Source organism: Pteropus vampyrus, unplaced genomic scaffold, assembly GCF_000151845.1.
Source record: "Pteropus vampyrus isolate Shadow unplaced genomic scaffold, Pvam_2.0 Scaffold43, whole genome shotgun sequence".
NCBI lineage: Eukaryota > Metazoa > Chordata > Mammalia > Chiroptera > Pteropodidae > Pteropus > Pteropus vampyrus.
Genome location: NW_011888824.1, coordinates 4,770,277 through 4,778,640, shown reverse-complemented (window position 1 = coordinate 4,778,640; position 8,364 = coordinate 4,770,277).

Genomic DNA, 8,364 nt, shown 5'->3' with positions numbered 1-8,364 from the left:
ATCCTTACTTTAAATATTGTAAATTTGAGGATCAGATATAATTAAAATGGAATTGCGACCTGATGGTACATTTTTAGAAATTTGTATGAGTTGAGATTAAACCACAACTAGGATATCACAGTGTAAAGAAAAATGTTATCTGTGTGTAAAAGTACATGTGTTCATGATGAGAAGAAGCTATTCTAAAGTGACTTTTTAGGGATTTTAGTAACTAGTAAAGCAAGAATAATGTCTATTTTTGTCTTCCCTAGCTCTGATCCACAAAGCATTAAATTAAAATGAGCATTTTTTATGTTGTATGGCTGTATTGTTTTTTTTCACTCATATTTTGTGGCTGATGAAATCCCTTCATTGTGAAATACAGAGTTCTAATTAAGTGATTTGTTTTCAGTAGGCTTTTAAATCAAATTTTATCTCTGAGTCTTGAGAATTAAGACTGCCAACATTTAAATGAGGAGAGAAAACATTTATTTTGATTCCTACTGACACTGAATTTTAAGACTGCAGTTGTAAAATATAAATACTAAAAATCAAATTTGAAAATAAAGTTGGGGTTGAGTATGCTATTATTATTATAATTATTATGCAGGGAGAAATAATGCAATCCAATATATATAATATACTTTGATTTGTATTATAAGTTTAAGTTAGAGCCTTGAAAATAATTTTTTAAATAAAATTTTACTGTAGTTTTTTTTTTTTCATTATCTTATTCTTTATATTATGAAGCCCATAATATGAGAATACATCTTTTCTTAGTTTCCTTGCATAAACACTTTGGTTAATGACATACTGGCAATTTTCAAGACTATAAATTTTTACTTGTTTTAGAAAATTTATTGATGTTTTGTAATTGAAATTGTAAAATTTCTATTTTAAAAATTGTCATATAATATTTAAATATACTATACTTATAAATGTAATATTCTTAGCTACAAATCCCAATGTAGAGTGCTTGTGGATTGGATGGGGTGGCAATCAGATCGACGATTTGATTAAATGTTCCTAACCTTGTAATTTTGTGCATAGAGCACCCTGTGTTGTGAAAATAACTGTTCCTAGATTTTATTGTAACTGGACTGTTTGGATTTACCTAATTCTAATAAAATAAATGCATTTATTTTCAGTAATATATGTACATTATACACACACACACAGGCAAAGACAGGGAGCAAGGAATAAACCGTAAAATATACTCAGGATTAGCGTGCAGGAACATATATGACGAGATTGAAGAGATTATTTGGAAGACTTCCAAATGGTGGGAGACTTGAACAACCAGGAATTTAGAGTCAGTGCAGGAGTCAGGAGGTAGTCAGTGGGATTCTTTGGAGCTTTAAGTAAAGAAAAACATTTTTTTGAAGATTATTCTAGTAAATATGGGTGAATGAAAAGATAATAGAGAAAGTGAAATTACTTTGAAAGATGTTGCAATGGATCAAGTATGAAGTAATTATACAACAGGCTCAAAGTTTTGAAAAGAAGAGACACTAGATCTGGGAAAAACCACAAAGGAAAATATTTTTTATAAAGACTTTTTGTTTAATGTCTAAGTAATTTCAACTTTTAATTTTAGTTACTAGTAAACGCTAATACATTATAATTTTAAGCCATATGTTAAGATAAGGGTTATGAAAATCTCCAAAATATTAGCTTAAATGTGGGAAATTGGTGGTTTAGGATGACTGCGATGGCTTAACTATTTCATCAGGATCCTGGGCTCTATCTTTTCTCTCAGTTTTTGGAGTGGAGGCCTTTCTTTATCTTCATGCATATCCCTATAGTTTCAAAATAGAAGTTGCATCTTCAAATATCACCTTTGTGTTCCATACCAAAGGAAAAAGAAGAAACTGGAAAGGATGGTACCTGTATCAGGAGAGAAAAAGCTTTCATCTTATTACTTGAACTTGTCATATGACTACTACTAGTTGCAGTGGAGTCTGGAGAAAATACATATATACTGTTATTACCAATATCAAGATAATTAACACATCCAACACCTCACACAGGTTTGTCTTTTTTTGTGTGAGAATGCTTAACATCTATTCTCAGCAACTTTTAAGTATACAATACTTTATTATTAATTATAGTCACCATGCTCTACATTAGATCCTTAGAACTTATTCTTACAACTGAAAATGTGTACCCTTTGATCTATATCACTCCGTCTCCCAAAAATGACCATTCTATTTCTATGAAATTTGCTTTTTTTTTTTTTCAAGATTCCACATATGTAAGTGAAACCATACAGTATTTGTCTTTGACTTATTTCACTTGGCATAATGCCCTCCAGGTTCAGCCATGTTTTCTTAAATGGCAGGATTTCATTCTTTCTTGTGGCTGGACAGTATTCTTTTTATATATATAGTGAATGAGCATCTTTCTGAGATGCCAATTTCAATTACTTAAGATGTATACTCAGGATTGAGATTGCTGGAGCATACTGTAGTTCAATTTTTAATTTTTTTGAGGAACCGCCATACTTTTTTTTTTTTTATAATGACTACATCAATTTACATTCTCACCAACAGTATATAAGGGTTTTTGTTTTCTCCATGTCCTTGACAACATTTGTTATGTTGTTTTGTTGGTGATAATCATCTTAATATGTAGTTGATGATTTCTCATTTCATTCAGAAATAAAAAACAAAACCATAATGAGAAACCACCTATTGGTGATGTTGAACACTTTTTTCATATACCTATTGGCTATTTGTAAGTCTTCTTTGGAAAAATGTCTATTCAGGTTCTTTGCCCATTTTTAAATTGAGTTATTTGCTTTTTTGCTATTGACTTGTATGAGTTCTTTATATATTTTGGATATTAACTCCTTATAAGAAATGTATTTTGAAAATAATTTCTTCCATTCTGTAGGTTTTCTTTTAAATTTATTGACAATTTTCTTTGCTGTCCAGAAGCTCCTTAGTTCAATGTAGTTTTACTTATTTGTTTTAGCTTTTGTTGCCTGTGCTTTTGGTGTCTTATCCAAGAAATCATTGCCAAGACCAATGTCAAGGATCTTTAAAAAAACTTTTTTTATTTTTTAATTACAATTGACATTCAATATTATATTATATTAGTTTCAGGTGTACAGCATAGTGGTTGGACATTTATATAACTTTTGAAATGATCTCCCTAATTAGTCTAGTACCCACCTGGCATCATATATAATGATTACAATATTATTGTTGATTATATTTTCTATGCTATAGTTTACATCTCAATGAGTTTTTAGTGACTGCCAATTTGTACTTTTTTTTATCTCTTTACCTTTTCCACCCAACCACTTAACCACTTAACTCTCCTTCTACCTGGCAACTATCAGTTTTTTTTTTTTCTTCATTAGTTTTATGGTTACAGGTCTTAAGTCTTCGATGCATTTTGAGTCAATTTTTGTGTGTGGTATAAGATAGAGGTTCAGTTTGATTCCTTTGCAAGTGAATATCCAGTTCTCCCAGCATAATTTATTGAAGAGACTATTATTTCTCCATCATGTGTTCTTGGCACCTCTGTCAAAAATTAGTTGGTTGTATATGCGTGGCATTACATCTGGGCTCTCTATTTTGTTCCGGTGGTCTATGTGCCTATTTTTATGTCAGTACCATACTGTTTAGATTACTATAGCTTGGTAATATAGCTTGAAATCAGGAAGTGTGATGTCTCCAGATTTATTCTTTTTTCTAGGGATTGCTTTGGCTGTTTGGGGTCTTCTGTGGTTCCATAAAAATTTTAGGATAGTTTATTTTATTTCTGTGACAAATGCCATTGAACTTTTGATAGGGTTTGCATTGAATCTGTAGATGACTTTGGTTGGTATGGACATTTTGACAATATTAACATTAATTCTTCTAATGCAAGAACATGGGGTATCTTTCCATTTATTGGTGTTTTCTTTAGTTTCTTTTATCAGTGTCTTACAGTTTTCAGTGTTCAGACCTTTTCCCTTCTTGGTTATACTTATCCCTAAGTATTTTATTGTTTTTGACACTTTGTCTCTCTGAGTACAATCAAAGTTCTGTCATTAAAAGAAGGAAGATCATATATCAGGTACATGTCTCTGGTAGAATAGTTGTTTTATAGAACACACCGATTCTACAAAATATATATTAAACCATAAAGTTAAAAACCTTAACATATTGTGCTGAAGTTTTTTGAATACTGAATCAGGACATTCGTTACCGTTTTTGATTCTTTCAATTTTTTGAATACTGAATCAGGACATTTGTTACTGTTTTTGATCCTTTCAGTTTTTTGAATACTGAATCAGGACATTTGTTACTGTTTTTGATTCTTTCAGTTTTTTGAATACTGAATCAGGACATTTGTTACTGTTTTTGATTCTACTGCTTTCTCAGACTGTGTGTTCAGAAGAAACCCAGATTATACCAGTGAGAAAGTGTAGAAAATAAATGTAGTCTGAGGACCAATTTATGAATATGAAAAATATTACATAAATACTTTGTTTCAAACACTTTTAAATTTTAAATTTTATGTTACAGTCCGTATTTACGGTTTTAACATTTAACATCTTAAAGTACATTTTCAAACGTGTATTTTATTATCTTGCTTTCTAATACCACCTGTGATCTCAGATGAAGTTAAGCCTTCAAATTAAATGACAGGTGTACTTATAACAATTCTATAATAGGAAATAAATGTAGCCAGATAGATTATCAGGTATACCTAGTACATTTTGTTCCCCAAATGATATGTGATGTATGTGCAAATTTGTACAGCTAAAGATATTGAGCCAATGAAATCACTGAATTGGAAAAAAATATTCCTGAAGGTTTTAAGAATGAGACTCTGAAGGTATGTGGTTATATGAAATATATTTTGGACAAGCCTCCAGTTAAAACATCTAGCCAAAAGATTGACTCACTGAAGAACTACAGAAAGAAGTAGCAATAAAATTCCTAAGTATCCTTTCTGGAAATGCAGTCATCTCATTGTTACTCACATAAGTCTTCTAAAGCGCTTTGGGATATTACCAGTAATATAAATTCCGTGCTTATTAGTAATAAAATAAAATGTTACTCTTAGTCATTTGGAATTTTAAATATTACTTTATTTTTAGATGGAGCTGAGTCATTTTATTTCTTGGTTTCTAAGGGAATCCTCAAAATAATTATATTTTCTTTTTGCATTATTATAGTTGAATATCTATGTAATAATGCTTCTTCACATATGAAAAATAGTAATGCTATAAAATATAAATATTAAAATGATGTTTTGAGTAACCAGGGGATTGTTTCATAAACTATATAAATGTCTAACCAATGTATTGTGTACTTGAAACTAATAATAAAATTAAATTAAAAAAAATGTTTTGGATTCTGAAATCCTGATAATTGTCAAATATTTTTTTATGTAAAGAAACACTTTTACAACAAAATTAACTTTATTCTAAAATTTCCAAGAGCCAAAAAATTTAGATGGGCCTCTAAATTACTTAGTCTGTGGACAAGATAATAAATATTATTTCAATACCTATTATTTTTAGGGCACTATGCTAGAGAGTGAGTGATATAAAAACCACTAAAACACATTCCTTGCTCTTAAGAAGTTTATAGTTTGAGCAAATAACACAATAATTCATGACACAGGACAGTTTACTGATATTTAAAACTATTCCAGCCATAAAAATCTGTGCTGTTAACATGACTGCCTATTTTGGTTATTGGCTTTCTAAAATCATGACATTAATTTGAGGTTTCTCTCATTTCTCTTTTTTATATGAGCTGAGCAAAACTATTATCTGGGTATACAACACAATTTTATAAGCCACATGGTACATAAAAATACAAAATACAAAATTGTAATTATTTTTGTGCAGTATAAATAATTGAGAGATATTTTAAAATTTCAAGTTATTTTGAAATTCAACATTACTATCATCATCTTTTTATGTGCTACCTTTGGGAATGACCCATAAATTGTAATATTTAAATAACGGTTCCACTAATACTCTAGCAAATTGTCCTAAAACTTAATTGCTTAAGACAAAAGCAATTTTATTATTTCTCATGATTCCGTGGATTTGTTGGGGCTCAGCTTGGGCAGTTCTTCTTGCTGGGTTTACTTAAAGTTTTTCAACTGTCATTATAGTCAGATGATAGCTGGGCTGCGATGTTCAAGATGACTTTTTCATTCATATGTCTGAGATTTCTGGTCTCCTCCAAGTGGATTCTCTCTTCCCATATGTCTCATCCTCCAGAACATCTTCATGTGGCCTCTTTCTCCAATGCTGTAGACTCATATCATGATTGAGGGCCCCAAGAGTCAGGAAGTAGAATTTTTAGGACTCTTAAATCCTGCAGTAAGAAATACCAGAATATCCATCTTCACCCCCATTCTATTGGTCAAGACAGTCACAAGACCAGCCTGTGCTGGTGGGATGGAGTGGGGGATGGCTCCACCTTTTGATGTGAGTAACAGCGAATGGGTAGTGGAGATACTTTTGGAGGTTGTCTTTGGAGATTAGCTACTACACAGCCTGATTAGTTGGCTAGGCCTTAATTGCTGGAGGAGTTCTAAGAAATAGAGGATTCTCTAAATATGAGTGACTAAGAAAGTCTCCAAAGATTAGCTAAGGCTTTTTCCTGAGTCAAAAAGGCTATACTAAGGGGTGTGGGGGTGGGAATTTTGGGATCCTCTGTAGGAAAAATGGTATGCGAAAGTACACAGTGGGAAAACAAAGTCATTAGATTAATAAGAGTTCAAATAAAATTTGAAAATTGACCCAAAGTAATAGTCATCAGAGCTAGCATTGCCTGTTTCAATTGCTTTAAGAAGGACTGGTGAAAATGCATGAGAAGTAGATGTTTTTAAAAGTCTGATGCAGTTCTAAATAGGGAGCATATTTTTTAACAAAGGCAAAGCCAGTGACTTTAAAATTGAACCATCATGAGCTTAAAAGTCAATAGTGAAATTTGATTTGGAAGAATTTTCTGTTGATTTCCATCAGATTTGAGATTTTATTCAGGCAGCTGGACAATGCCATTCTAATGCAACATGCTACTCGAATACAGGACAAGTAAGAAAAGACAGGTACAGACATGGTGGCTTGGGGGTTTTGTTTCCTGAATGATTAAGTTTGGTAGAGTTGAGGTTCATAGCAACTGCGCCTATCATATTCATCAGCATTAAAGTGAGACCTTATAACTGAGAACAAACAGTACAAATCTGAAAACATAAGTCTTGACATTGAGATCATTATGTAGGCTGTGCATTTCTGAATTAAGAGTCTAGTGTGACTTCTTAATAAAGCAAATCATTACAACTGCTCTCGCTTTGGAATTTAATTCACAAAATTAGCTGTAGGTACATGACAATTAAATAATTCCATTCATTTAACACTTTTGTTGATTACTTGCTATATGAATAGTTCAATACTGAGGAAATACAATGGTGTAGAAACTGTTTTAATTTTTAGATAGTTCTTTATTGAGCTAGAACCTAGATTCCTGTTACTTCTATGCATTGGCACTATTTCTGTCCTTTAATTGAATATAAATTAATCACTTCTGCAAGATACTCCTAAATCATCTGGAGAAACAAGCATACCCATGACCAATTCTTCCCTGCTTCCCAGATTATTCAATCCCCAGATTAATGTTATGCTTAAGCTTTCATAATCTTCATTCATTTTTTTCAGCAGACATTGAGTTTCATCTATGAATTAGACACAGTCAAATGGCTTTTGAACTGTGACCTATAATATGAGAAGTCATCCTTGAGAAGGTCTGCTGGGAGAGAGTTCCAACAGTGAGCACAAAGGCCCTAAGGAGGAATAAGCCTAATGTATTCAAGGAACAGAAAGAAAGCCTTGCTGTAGCATGCTGAAGAAGCAGTTAGTTAGGCTAGGTAATGTGAAGCCATAATAAGGACTTTGAAATTTATTAAGTGTGAGGGGAAGGCACTGTAATGTTCTGAGCAGGAAAGAGATAAGACTTTAATTTACCTTTTATAAGGATCATTTCTGATTCTGGGTAGAGGAAAAACTACAGAGTAGCAGAGTTAAGAAGATGTGAGGAAGCTATTACAATGGTCCACGGTGATGATGCCAACCTGGATTAATTAATTAATTGGATAGAAGTGGTGGAATTAGTGAGAAGTTGGATGCTCTCTGCCCCTCACTCTTTTGTCTATCCCATTTTTGCTCTCCACATATTGCCCCTTTCTTCTCAATTCAGTGCAACAGTTGATGAGTGCATATCTTGGGCCTCAGCCCTAACCTTCTTTTTCCTCTAGCCCTCTTTTCTCTTCTACTTTACTTCCTTCTCTACTGTTTCTTGTCCATTTTCCTCTCCAGTTTTTCTTTTCAATCTTATTCCTTTCTGTTTTTTCCCCTCCCCTCTCTCA